This window comes from Crocuta crocuta, unplaced genomic scaffold (assembly GCF_008692635.1).
Source record: "Crocuta crocuta isolate KB4526 unplaced genomic scaffold, BGI_CrCroc_1.0 scaffold55, whole genome shotgun sequence".
NCBI lineage: Eukaryota > Metazoa > Chordata > Mammalia > Carnivora > Hyaenidae > Crocuta > Crocuta crocuta.
Genome location: NW_027530512.1, coordinates 388,351 through 401,268, shown reverse-complemented (window position 1 = coordinate 401,268; position 12,918 = coordinate 388,351). Strand labels below are relative to the sequence as shown.

General features: G+C 46.1%; 1 protein-coding gene across 1 annotated transcript in view; it reads left to right on the top strand.

Moving 5' to 3' along the window:
• The window catches only part of SMOC1 (SPARC related modular calcium binding 1), a 150,871-nt gene that overhangs the window by 83,140 nt on the left and 54,813 nt on the right, over positions 1-12,918 (top strand). The window lies entirely within an intron of this gene.

Here is a 12,918-nt window from a genome sequence, read left to right as displayed (position 1 = left end):
TCCTTTTTTTTCCACCCCAGGTCAAAGAGTTGTCAGCAAATAAGCTTTCAGTCCTTCTTTTTCTCTTCTCCTTCTGAGACCCCTCTAATGTGAATGTTATTCTGCTTGATGTTGTCCCATATGTCTCTTAAGTTGTCTTCATTTTAAAAATTCTTTTCTCTTTTTGCTGCTCTGTCTGGATGAGTTCCAACACTTTGTCTTCCAACTCGCTGATCCATTCTTCTGCTTCATCTAGCCTGCTGTTGAACCTCTGTAGTGTATTTTCCAGCTCTGTTTTTGTATTCTTTAGCACTGTGACTTCTGTTTGGTACTTTAAAAATATTTTCTATCTTTGTTGACGTTCTCACTGGGTTCTTCCATTCTTCTCCCAATGTCAGTGAGCATCTTTACGATCATTTGAGTTCTTTATCAATTTCAGTACTTAGCTCTCTATCATTACAGAGGTCTTTTTCTCAGGTTTTGTCTTATTCTTTCATTTGAACCATATTTCTGTTTCCTCATTTTGGTTGACTCTCTGTGTTTGTTTCAATGCTTTAAGCAAAACAGCCACCTCTCCCAGTCTTGAAGCAGTGGCCTTGTGTAGATAATGGACCTGATAGTTCAACTTTGCCCGAGTTCTTGGTTGTCTCTTAAACCTTTGTGATGATCTAAATAGCCTGATTTATTCCTGGTATGCCCCCGTTGTTGAGGGTATGTCAAGACCTGTCAGTGTTACGAGGGAAAGAATCTCATTTAGCACCAACTTTCAGGCTGACTGGAAGCCAGATCCTCAGGCAGCAGCTTTTAAAGAACATACGTGTGTGTGTGTGTGTGTGTGTGTGTGTGTGTGTGTGGTTCTGTGGGGCTGCAGTCATAAGCCCTTCCAGCCTCCAGGTCAGTATATCTGGAGGTGTTCCCTGGGTGGCAGTTCCAAAACCTGGGGCTCCAGATGAGTGTACAAACTCCTTTCTGGGTGGTCTTCTCAAGCTGTAGCAAGCCCGAGGGTTTCACAAGAGTGGTGTCTCCCTGCTTATGTTCCCTAGGTGTGCCGCAGTAGCCTCTAGATATATGGGAAACCCGAAGCTTGTCCCTGAGGCTGAAGCTCCAGGATAAGTAAATAATCCTTTTTCCCAGGAAGACTAAGTGTGTGTTTCAGTCTGCAGTCTGTGCAGTCCTGGACAAGGTGTTGGCCTGCCAAGAACAGTCTTTGAATTTCTGTCTGTTATAGTCCCTGGGAGCTCAGGAAAGCCAGCCCCCTGGGCCACCGGGGCCAGGCGAACGAGAGGCATCCCCTGTGTGGTTTGTGTGCGCTGGTTTTAAGCAGGGCAGCTGGAGAGCATAGGGGGCAGGGCACACGCTCTGACTTCAGAGATGGAGGAAGATAATGCCTCAACTGTGTGCACCTGAGCGCTTCAGCCACGTGGCTGGAGAGGGCCTTGTCTGCACTGGCCATGCTGGCCCCTGGTTGGGGGCTGGAGAAAGCCATGGACATTTAACTCCCCAGCCTCAGTTAGGGGATGGGAGAGTGTCATGACCACCTGTGCTGCTGACGTTAGCAAAGGAGTGAGAGAATGCCATGACCATGCGTGCCCACCCACCCCAGCCAGAGAGCAGGGCAGCGCGGCACCCACCTGGCCTCTCTGGCCTCCGTAAGGCAATGGGACAGTGCAGGCAGGGGGAGGTGCTGTGTCTGCACAGCCCTGACTACACTAGCAGGGTAGGTGGAGAGCACCCAAATAGCATCTGCTAGCACTTCTGTCTCCAGAGAGAGTACCAACTGTCTCCTGTCCCTCCAGCAGAGGCCCCGGGCCAGCAAGTGAGTCTCCTTTACATACAGTCCAGGCGCTTTGCAAATTGCTTTGCACCGGATCCTTGGGCATGAGACTGCACATGGGGCTCTTAAAAGGAGAATCTCAGTTTCCTATAGCTTTTTGGGTACCTTGAATGTCAGTCCCTTGGTTTTCTAAGACAGACGTTTGGAGGTGCTCATCTCTCTCTTGTAGATCCCAGGGTTCTCAGAGAAATGCTGGACTGGTGAGAGCCTTCCCTTTACCTCTCTGGGTAAAGTACTAAAACCCTGGCTGCTTCCATAAGCTCGTGTGTTCTGAGCTTCTCTGGCCATAAATGGCTCCTTTGGAAGCCCCCAAACAAAGCCAGTTCTGTATGTTTTAGTGGATGGTGGCTTCCTAAGCCTTCTACAGCCTGTACAATGCCAACTTTTCTTTTTTTTTTTTTGAAAGCAGTTACACTGTTAAATAAATCAAGCCCATCCTTTATGTATAAATGGCATAATGGTAAATAGACCCACTGTTGGTCAAGTTGTTGCTTTTCTTTCTTTCTTTTTTTGGGGGGGGGTAAATACTCAATAAACATTATTAGGGGGGAANGGCTCCTTTGGAAGCCCCCAAACAAAGCCAGTTCTGTATGTTTTAGTGGATGGTGGCTTCCTAAGCCTTCTACAGCCTGTACAATGCCAACTTTTCTTTTTTTTTTTTTTGAAAGCAGTTACACTGTTAAATAAATCAAGCCCATCCTTTATGTATAAATGGCATAATGGTAAATAGACCCACTGTTGGTCAAGTTGTTGCTTTTCTTTCTTTCTTTTTTTTGGGGGGGGGGTAAATACTCAATAAACATATTATTATTGTTATAATTTGAACATCTCTTGTGCCAAGGGCATCTTATTCCTTGCTTTACATTTGTTTTTCATTTCATGGCTTTTGTTCCAAATAGCCAGGTACTGCATATAAACACTTACATGAAAACGCCCACTATTTAGCACTTAATTGCTCTTAAATGAATATTAGTGTTCTTCCTCGTTAGGAATCAGTTTGCTTAGCTGTAAAATAGGAGAACTAGTTGAGCCAATTCAGAGGTGGGCAAACTGACCTGTGTGCTGGCCACTTGGTTTTGTCCTTTAAAATAACAGCTTTCTTGAGATATAATTCATATTCCATACAACTTATCCCTTCAGGTGTACAGTTCAGTGGCTTTTAACATTCACGGGGGTGTACAGCCGTCCTCACACTGTCATGGCAGAACATTGTCATCTCCTAAGGACCAGTCCTGTACTCATGGGTTCGGTGAAAGTGAATTTTTAATTTTGCAAATGATGGGCCTGATCCTTCCATGTGCAGGGAAGACTTGTCTAGCAAGCAGCTCACCTACTCGCTCACATGCAGTGGGAGCCACAGCCCTCCTCTTCTCAATGAGAGAACCATCACCCCCAGAGTCACCCATGAGGTGCAGAGGCGTGCAGGCAGTGTGGCTGGATGGAGCCCGCTTTCCGCTCGAACACTGTATCCGTTGTGTTCTCTGATGACTCGCCTGCCTGACCACTGCTCTGTCCTTTTCAATGCTGAATGGCCGCCAAGCATCCTCTCCCAGATTGGCTGGTGTCATTTGCTTTGCAAGCTAGTTACACAAGTCAGGCGTGCAGAGGTGACTTCAGGAAGCACAGTTCTGTCATGTGAGGATGGGAAGGAGGGAGAGCTAAAAAGGAACATTCAGACTGCTTCATAGCTCAAGCCCAGACACTCAGAGAAGCAGAGAGGGTGATTGAGGCCCCCTAGCACCGAGCCTTCCTTTTCCCACAGGCAGAAGGAAGGCTAGAGAAGAAGGCCTCCATCCTTTCCTTCCTCCCAAGTACGCCCCCTCTTGCACCTTTTGTTTCTACGGTAGAAATGGAGGGACGGACTCAGCAGGGGCCACGGGGAGCTCAGATGCTCAGCTGGGAGCACGCAGACCCTGTACACTTGCCCAGGGTCACACAGCTTGCAAGTGTAGGGTCAGGATTCAGACCCAAACAGCCTGGCGTCAGCTGACTTGGTCCTAACCGCTGCTCCCTGCTGCCTCTCTAAAGGACATTGCCATCTTTTTAAAGTGATGCTGCCTAATTGCAGCGTACCCAGGAGGGGGACTCAGGTGAGTAAGGTCGGGAAATTATGTCACATGAGGAACACTCAAAGGAGCCAGACATGTTTGGTTTGCAGCTGCGAAGAACCAACAGATGGGGGGAAAGGGATGACCAAAGTGATACAGAGAGCCATCTTCAAACCTTTGTAGACTCCAGTAGCTTTTTACTGACGAGTGCCACAGAGCTGACCCAGGAATCTGGTAACATATATAGTGACTCACATTCTGACTCAAAATAGGGAAGAAGCCTTTGTAAGTAGAGCAATCCACAAATGCAATGTGACTCAGAGAGGTGACCTTCACACCTTTGGATTTTGTAAGACACTAGGTAATGTTCAGTGCAGGGGCGGGGGGTGAAGAGGCACAGCAAACACTTATTCAGGAACCTTCCAGGCAGACTATTAACACATAGCCATCTAGGACCATTGCCACTCCACTGCGCGCGCACACGACAAGCCAGGAGGGGACCTGCAGGTCAGTCAACTAAGCTTTTCCACAAAATTAAAGGGGTGGGATTTTTTTCCCCTTTCAAAGCAGGGAAAGGTGATAAATAAGAACACAAGAGGGAGATATGAAAGCCAAAAGTATCATTAAAAATGAAGTCAGATGCGGTAGCAAGGAAGAGGTCCACTCCAGGAGGCCACCTTTGTCCCACCTTCTTCCTGCCTCCTCCTGTCTCCTCTCACCCCGCCGCATCCCATCTCGCCCCACCCCTGCCCACCGTTGGCCAGATTTTCACACTCCTGCTCCTATACCCGTCGGGCTTTATTATTGGGTATTTTCTTTTTTAAACAAAAGAGTATATGTGAGTCAACTATACTGAAATAAAAAATTAAAAAAGAAAGAGAACATCTTTGCTATTTCCCCCCAGTGGAAATAAAAGAGAGTAAATAAGAGGTGATACCCTTGATGTTTACAAAGCCTGGGCCGTTCTAGGCACCAAACAGAGTCAATGGAGAAAATGAAGTTCTTTGGATCCCTGAAGCTCTAACACTCAGGAGTTTTAAACATCCATCCCCTATGTGTGTGCTGAGGGGATGGTGTTTAAACTTTTTGAAAAATACAAAAAATACATATCATATACTTGGAGGAGTAGTCTTAACTGATAATTAGGTACCGGTTTATAGATTTTCACCTTACTCCTTAGCAGTGTTAAGTTCAATTTAGAGCAAGATTGTAGAGTCACAGAACTTTTGGGTCAAAGGAAACCTCGGAGGTATCTACTTCATCTTCTCCTTCCTCTCCTTACCCTGTCTCAATCCAGGGCTCAAGACCCAGTCATCTACCTTCTGCTTGATTGCCACCAGAGACAGGAAGCTTATTACCTACCACCAAAAACAACATACATAATGCATTTCGGGATAATTTATTTGGAAGGCCCTTCTCTACCTTGGCTAGAGAGCTATAATTTGCAACAGATGACCCCTGCTCTAGCTACAAGACTTGCTGAACCCACAGAAATCCCACGCTCCACAGAAAGATTTGAAGACAGACACCATTGTGTCCTTGTGAAATTTTCTCTTTTAGCCAACAAGTATTTCTTTTTGCCCTGGCAGAAATCCTTAGTTCTGTCAGTAATTCCTGTATAATAGGGATTTATGTCTTTCTTTCCTCGGAATTCAGTTTGCCAAGGTCCCTCTTACAGAGTGTCCTTCCCCAAACTGGACACACTATTTCAGAGGTGGCCATAAATAACCTAGCAATGAATGACTCTGTCTCTCATTCTAAACACACCACTTCTAACAAATACCATACTGGCAGCTCTGTTACACCGGCAACAACTAAAAAAACATAGTCAACAAGGACTTCCATATTTAGGAGTAATTGAAGTTGAAAGGTTATCTTCCTTCCCTGCATTCCCCTGCATTAAACTCTGGAGGATGAGGTAAATACTCTAAAAGGAAAATTCCTCATTCCCCAACATACTGTCTTCCCTAACCTGGCATAAGGTAAGAGACAACGTATACAGCCAAAAAGAAGAGCAGAACCTTGAAGCTATGACCCCATGCTCCCTGCAAAGGGAAGGGGAAAGGACAAAATCAGCTGTGTTGAGTACAGACTCGACTCCCTACACCATTTTAGAAGCTTTATATATCTCGTCTCAGTTGTCTTCTCAATAGCCTTCAAGGTGGGAGCCTTTAGCCCTGTAGCATAGATAGGCTTAGAGAAGTTAAGTGACTTTGCCAGAGTCACACAGCTTTTGGCAGAGATTGGTATTTAAACCCAGGTCATATCGACTCGAAAGCCATGTTTTTCCTTCTGCATCTTGTTGTTCCTTCTGAGCCAAACCCGACTAAAGAGGAGGGGGACACTTGCGGGATAAGCTTTTCCAAATTGAGGAAAAAACAGCTCATGCTAGCCAGACTGAAGGAATTACACCATCCCTTCCCACTTCCCTCTTTCTTCTCACTGCAATCAAACTCTCTTCCATGTGTGAAATCACCCAGACAATTTAATGCTGCAATCACTAGATCCACGAATTAAAAGACCACATGTCGTCAAAACAACTGGAACATAAAAACTTTGGAGAGAAGTATGGTCATAAAGCTCCTTGTTCCCCCACTCCCACCGAGAAAAGTACTTGTTTCTTGAGTATTTAATGATAAATGCCAGAAAGGGTGGGGTGGGAGAAGTTTCCTTTCAAGCAGTGGCTCTTGAACTGTGGTCCCTGGCCCAGCAGCAAGAACACCTGGGAATTTGTGAGATGCAGATTCTCCAGCTGATCCCGGACCTCTCGAATCCGGAAACTCTGTGGGCGGGGCCCAGCCAGCTTGTTTCATAAGTCGTCCAGGTGATCTGATGCGCACCCAATAAACAATGTTCTCCTGTAGCTTCTGATGGAGAGAGACGTCCTAGGGGAACGAGGGTGGTGTCAGATGGCCTGGGGACTCACTCCAGCCAGGGCCTGTGGGACCCATGGGGAAGCAGTTTCTCAGAGGTCCTATGGAGCCTGTGGACGAAAGGAAAGTGGGGCAGTTGGAAATCCTGTCCTGAAACAAAGTTATCAGTTGGACCAATAGCAAGATGCTTAACTTTCACTGTGCATTAACTTAATCCAGAGACCCTGCTAACTGATTTGGAGCAACTGGCAGATAAGAAAGAAAAAAATGTCTCATACTCCCACTGCCAAAAGAGTTAGACAAATATCCACATGCCTTCTGCTTTTAGTTTCATTTTTTCCCCACTGGGAAATGTTCGTGTACATGATAGTAGTCATTTCATGACAAGCTTGGGAGTTGCTACTAAGAAGGCTGGATAGAGCCTGTCCCTTTGCATACGGCTCACATTTTTCTGTTTCACAAAAGAGGCACAGAGAAAGGGGGGAAATGAAGCCATGGGGTGGGAAGGTGCTGTGCCTTGGAGGGGATCCCAGCTGTCAGTGAAGCTTGGAGGCAACTTAAGATGGATTTCTTCGCAGATACAGAGCTGGAGGAAGGGTTACAAAAAAAGGTGGTGGTGGGGTTGCCGGAGGGAAATCATTTCAGGGGGATTGAGCTAAAATGAGAACCTGATACTGGGCTGGAAGAAAGTCGGACTGGGAAAAGCAAGGAAACACAGCAAGGCCTTGCACCTCATTACGTTGCCTTGCTCTGAAAGCATGTTTCGGAGAACACTGGTGCCCCGAAAGGCTCCCCACTCAAAATTAAGGGAGGGTCTTCCAGTTAAATAAGTCGAGGAGTTACTGACAACGGCATCTTCCTCTTAGAGCAAAATCATCGTTGTTTGACTTAAGACTCGGAGAAGCTGTGCAGTCAAGAAATCTCTTAATTTTACTTAACCCAATATTTCCAAAATTATTTGGCGAGAGAACCCCTCCATCCACAGTGTTTCCTAGTTACACTGCATAGGGCACCAGTGGTATTCATGACTCTATCAGAGAGGCAGGAGTAAGAAGCAGGTGAACGTGTGCAGGGGGGGCTGGCCTGGGGAAGCTGGGGGCCCTTGATGGCACGGGGAGCAAGGTCCAATAGCAGCGGATGTGAGGTCCCACCCCTATCAGAAGCCCCCCAAGAACAGCTGGAGGAAAGTAGCCCAGCCAAGGGGGTGAGGCAGAGGCCCCCATGCTGTCACCCAAACCACTCCAGAAACAGCCTCTCACTGAGGCTGGAGCAAGAGACTCTTCCAGCCGCCTCCTTGATTCAAATATGTATCCCTTCTTCCTCTCCTCTTTCCCCCAAAGAGTCCCATATGCCAGGGAATGACAAGACACAGAGAGACCCTGTCAGTTCCCTCAGATGCTAGCGCGAGGAGCCATGTCTTTCTCCTTCTCCCTTCTAGGTCTGGGGGACTTGCAGCTGCAGGGACTAGGTGCTGCAATCATGCCACCTATCTCTCTATCTCTGGACCTGTTTCCTCCTTTGTAAAATGTTTGGGTTAGACTGGTGATCATTAAGATTTTTTCCCCCCAGCTGTGTCAATTCTGAGATTTTTATGACCGTTGGGTGCCAGGGAGCCAGATTTTGGTGCTGTTAAGAACTGGCTGTGACATTTGAACAAATAACGTCTGCTTTGTGTGCCTCTCCTATAAAGGACTGGCACACAGGGTGACCCTGATGCCCCAGTGAGATCATGCATAGATCATCGGTGATGAGTGAGAAGCCGCTATAAAGTAGAAGTGGTGTTTTCCATTTTGGGCATGGCGGTAGCAGGTGATAGTTGTCTATACGTATAGTCTCTTAGTCTCCTTTATTTTTCTCACTTCTGTCCTTGCCTTCAGTCCCCTATCTGCTTTGTCCTGTGAGCTGGTGTTTGCTCTGCTCCTCTGTGCTTCTCAGTGAGTGACTCAAATGCATTTTTTGAGAGTACTAGCCTCCCACATTCCTCCAGATGTCCAGGAGTTGGGCTAATGTTGAAGACTAACAGGCTTAAAATAATTCCACATTTGTCTTAATTTGGACAGAGGTTGACCTGAAATATACCATTGAGCTGTTTATGCAAAGGGCTTCTTGCCAAAAATATTTAAGCGTATGAGTCAGAGATGAAATTTGCTTACCTAAAAACACACTGTTTTAAAGTACCTTTAGTGATTTTCCGCTTGGATGGTCTACCCATTAATGCAAGTGAGAGGTTAAAGTCCCCTATAATTATATTACCATCAAATTCTCTCCTTGTGTCCATTAATATTTGCTTTATGTATTTAGATGCCCCAGCGTTGGGTGCGTACATATTTGCAAAAGTTCTATCTTCTTGTATTGATTTCTTTATCATTAGGTAATGCCCTTCTTTGTCTCTTGTTATAGTCTTTGTTTTAAAGTCTGTTTTGTCTCATATTAGTATTACTACGCTGGCTTCTTTTTTCACTTCTATTTGCATGGTAAATATTTTTCTGTCCCCTCACTTTCAGTCTATATGTGTCTTTAGGTCTGAGATGAGTCTCTTATAGGCAGCATTGAGATGGGTTTTGTATTTTTTTAACCATTCCACCACTCTGTGTCTTTTGATTAGAGCATTTAGGCCATTTACATTTAAAATAATTCTTGATAGGTACGTATTTATTGACATTTTAAAAATTGTTTTCTTGTTCTTCCCTATCCCTTTCTTATTCTTTTGCTCTCTTTCTTTTTGATTGATGAGTTTCTGCGGTGTTCTGTTTGGCTTTCTTTCTCTTTACTTTTTTGTGTATCAAAGATAGGTTTTAGGTTTGTGGTTACTATGAGATTCATGTACAGTATCCTTGGTGTATAAAAGCATATATGAAGTATGCCAGCTATACCCAACAGTATAGTTAAGCAGTGAGTAACCTCATTTAGGGCTGATGTGCAAACACTTTTTTTCTCTGAGGGAAGACCCATCAATTAATATTTCAGCTTTCCCAGGATGCTCCAGAGTAGAATAGGAGCAAATTCCCTGGTTTGTTATCAATCCCTTTGGGCCTGGAACAACCTTGACCTTTGAAAACTGCACAGTGAGCTCCTAGAAGTGGCTGCATACGTTTTCAATTCCTCTTGGCCCCTGATTTCCCCATAAATTAAATATGAGAGTTGATTAATTTGAGGCTGAGGTGGGGGGACGTAGAACAAAGGGGGTGACCTATTAATTTAAAGCATTAAATAAGTTTTCAAGGGAGGAAGCCAAACTAGGTAGAATTTACATGTTGATCATGTGTATACAAACCATCAATTCTACAGAATTTACAGCTTGATTGCTTTTCTGCAGGAAGTCTTCTCTCCTCTGAGACTAAGTGAACTGTTCCTATATCAAAACAGAATTTCCCTTCTCCCACTGAAATGTTCTCAGACTTTTTGCTGAGTTTAGACTACCTCTTCCCCTGGGGACGGGTCAGACTAGGATGTTCTTTTGTTTCCGTCAGAGAATCTGGCTGTGCCCTTTTTGAGTGTAGAGATAGTTTGGTGAAAAATAACACGATGATAATAAAAATAAATAGCTGAGCTTAACTGGGCACTTACCATGTGAGCTCAGTGCTTTATTTACATTTTCTAATTTAATCCTCACAACCACTGAGTGAGGTAAGTACAATGATCTCCGGTTTTTAAGTAGCCACAGGCAGTCTGAGGCTTGGTTTGATTAAGAAACTTAACCGAGGCTGGAAAGAGAAGTGGTTAACTTCAGTGGTGGAGTTGGTTGGGTAGGTTGGGCTACCATCTGACTCCATGAGCCGTGCTTTCTCTCTCCCTGTAACTTCTTTGGCTTCAAGAAGACATCTTGAAAACTTCCCAGGGTAACTTACAAGCAACGGCTTGATCGAGAATCATGGGTGAATAGCTTGGGGCTCCTTCAGCAAAGGGAAGTGACCTTGCTGGTCACCTCCCGAGTTCCTGCAGCCTGAGATCGTACTCCGGTCTTCTGTGTGCCCACTGCTGCATGCCCCAGGCCTCAGAGGAGTGTGACAATAATTCCTTGTCCAAGTGCAGTTCTCGAGGACTTGGCAGCACCTCCCAACCTGAGGATTTTGTAATTGGAAGTCTAGTCCTTGGAGCCTGGTCTGAGGACAGTGCTGAGGGCCCTGGAGGGAAAAGGGTCTGTGTTTGGACCTGTTGGCCTGGCTGGGGGCAGGAAGGCGGCGTCCACATGCCTATAGGGATACAGTGGGCACACTCAGTGAGCGTGTGGCCCTGGGGACCTGCTTAGCCCAGAGGTCAGATTATATCCCCTGAAACAAAGCGGTGGGTTGAGCCTCCTACTCATGCATTTAGTTCGTTCCTCAGTAGCTCTGGCTGGAGGTCTGCAAGGCCAAGAGGAAGGGGCTTTTATCCAGCCCTTCTCCACGGCCTTCATGACCACAGCATCCAGCCCCAGCAGGCAGCACTGGGCCAGAGGCACCACCTCCAGTGTTGGACTCTGAGGACAGAGTCCTCGCGGAGAGGGAGGTCGGCCTTGGCCATGGGAACCATAGGGCCTGGGAATGAGTCAGTGTGGCCGCCCAGCCCTGGGGACTGGTTTCTCCACAGGTGATTATTGGCCAGGGAGGAGAAAGCAGCCAGCCAGGCCCCATTAAAATGCTACCACTGGCAAGGAATCATCTAGGAACTGTCCCCTGCAGGGCAGACAGAATCTGGAGGGGTAAACTCCCACGTTTCCCACCCAAGCCTCTGGAGGTTCCTAGGGGAGCTCTGGCCCCGGAGGAGGCCAGCTTGCCAGGTGTTTCTGACACAGCTGAGAGCAATCATTGCCGTAGCCACCTTGTATCCAGCCAGCTCCCGTGCCAGGCACTAGACTCACACTGTCTGTTTTCCTCGCCAGAGCCCTCCAGGTTTGGCGTCGTTATCCCCATTTCTTAAATGGGCTCAAAGCACTAAGTAATGTGCCTCATTTGTAACTGGCTGGATCCAGATTCAAACCCAGGTCTATCTGCGTTTCTCCAGTTTCATCGCTAGTTTTCTCAGAAGGTAGCACTGACTCAACCCAAGATATTGATCTGGGGTGAGCATCGCGGGCAGCACCCACAGCCACGGCGTTTATGGATGTCTCCATGAGGTGAAGTGGGAGTGGAATATGGTACTGGAGTATAGGCATTGAGTGTAGTTTCTCTCCATGGACAGTCAAGGTGAACACCTCATTTATACACAGTCATCATACTGGTAGGGCCAAGATTTCCTCTATCTTGTTCTTATCCTGATTTCTGTGGGTAGGGCTGTAGTAAAGCAACTACTTTTGGGGGAAAACTATAGCTTTTGGTACATACACAAGAGCAGAAGCCATTCTGCAGTTTTCTGCCTTTCTCATAATTTCTGGATTTCACCCAGGCCATCAGATCTCTCTTACCTGTACAGCCCTCTATACGTCACCAGTCAGTGTGTATGCTACTACTTCTATTCTTGATTCCAATATGTCCTTGATCTCAAGAGGCACTTTTTTTCACATGTTAATATCTTTGCAGTTGGCACCTATCCAGGTGTACGTTTAATGTCGTAGGAGTATTTAAATTGATGCTACCTTTTTAGAACTGAAGGGAACCAAGAACTGGGGAAATACGATAATTCAAGCGTTTATTCAACTCATCAAATGCCTACAGTGAATGTCAGGCATTATGCTGGATGCCTAGAAGATAGAAATAACCAGTACGCAGTCCCTTGCCTTAGGAAGGTCACAGTCTTGGTGGGGAGATAAAGGCTCTTAATCTGAGGAGCCGGGGTATGTGGAGGGTCAGAGGAGAGAGGGCGGGAGTCTGGAATCACTTTGCAGAGAAGGTGCATCATAAAGAGGGTGGGAATACAAAGGGATTAGGAGGGGGTGGGGGTGGTTTGGGGAGTGGCATCCTGGACCATTGGATAGTTGGAGCAGACAAATGTTCAGAATCATGAAATCCTACGATGTCTTTGACGGCTTTAAAGGGTTCACTGTGGTTGCAATGGAGGGCATATGGGGAGACATTGGTGTAAAACAAGGATGCAGGGATAGGCAAGGGGCAGATCACAGGGGACCTTGAGCTCAACCCAAATGAACTTAATCTCTATCCTGAATCCAGTGGCAAATCACCAAGTGGTTTTCTTTTTTTTTTTTTTAATTTTTTTTTTAATGTTTTTTTTATTCTGAGAGAGAGAGACAGCATGAACAGGGGAGGGA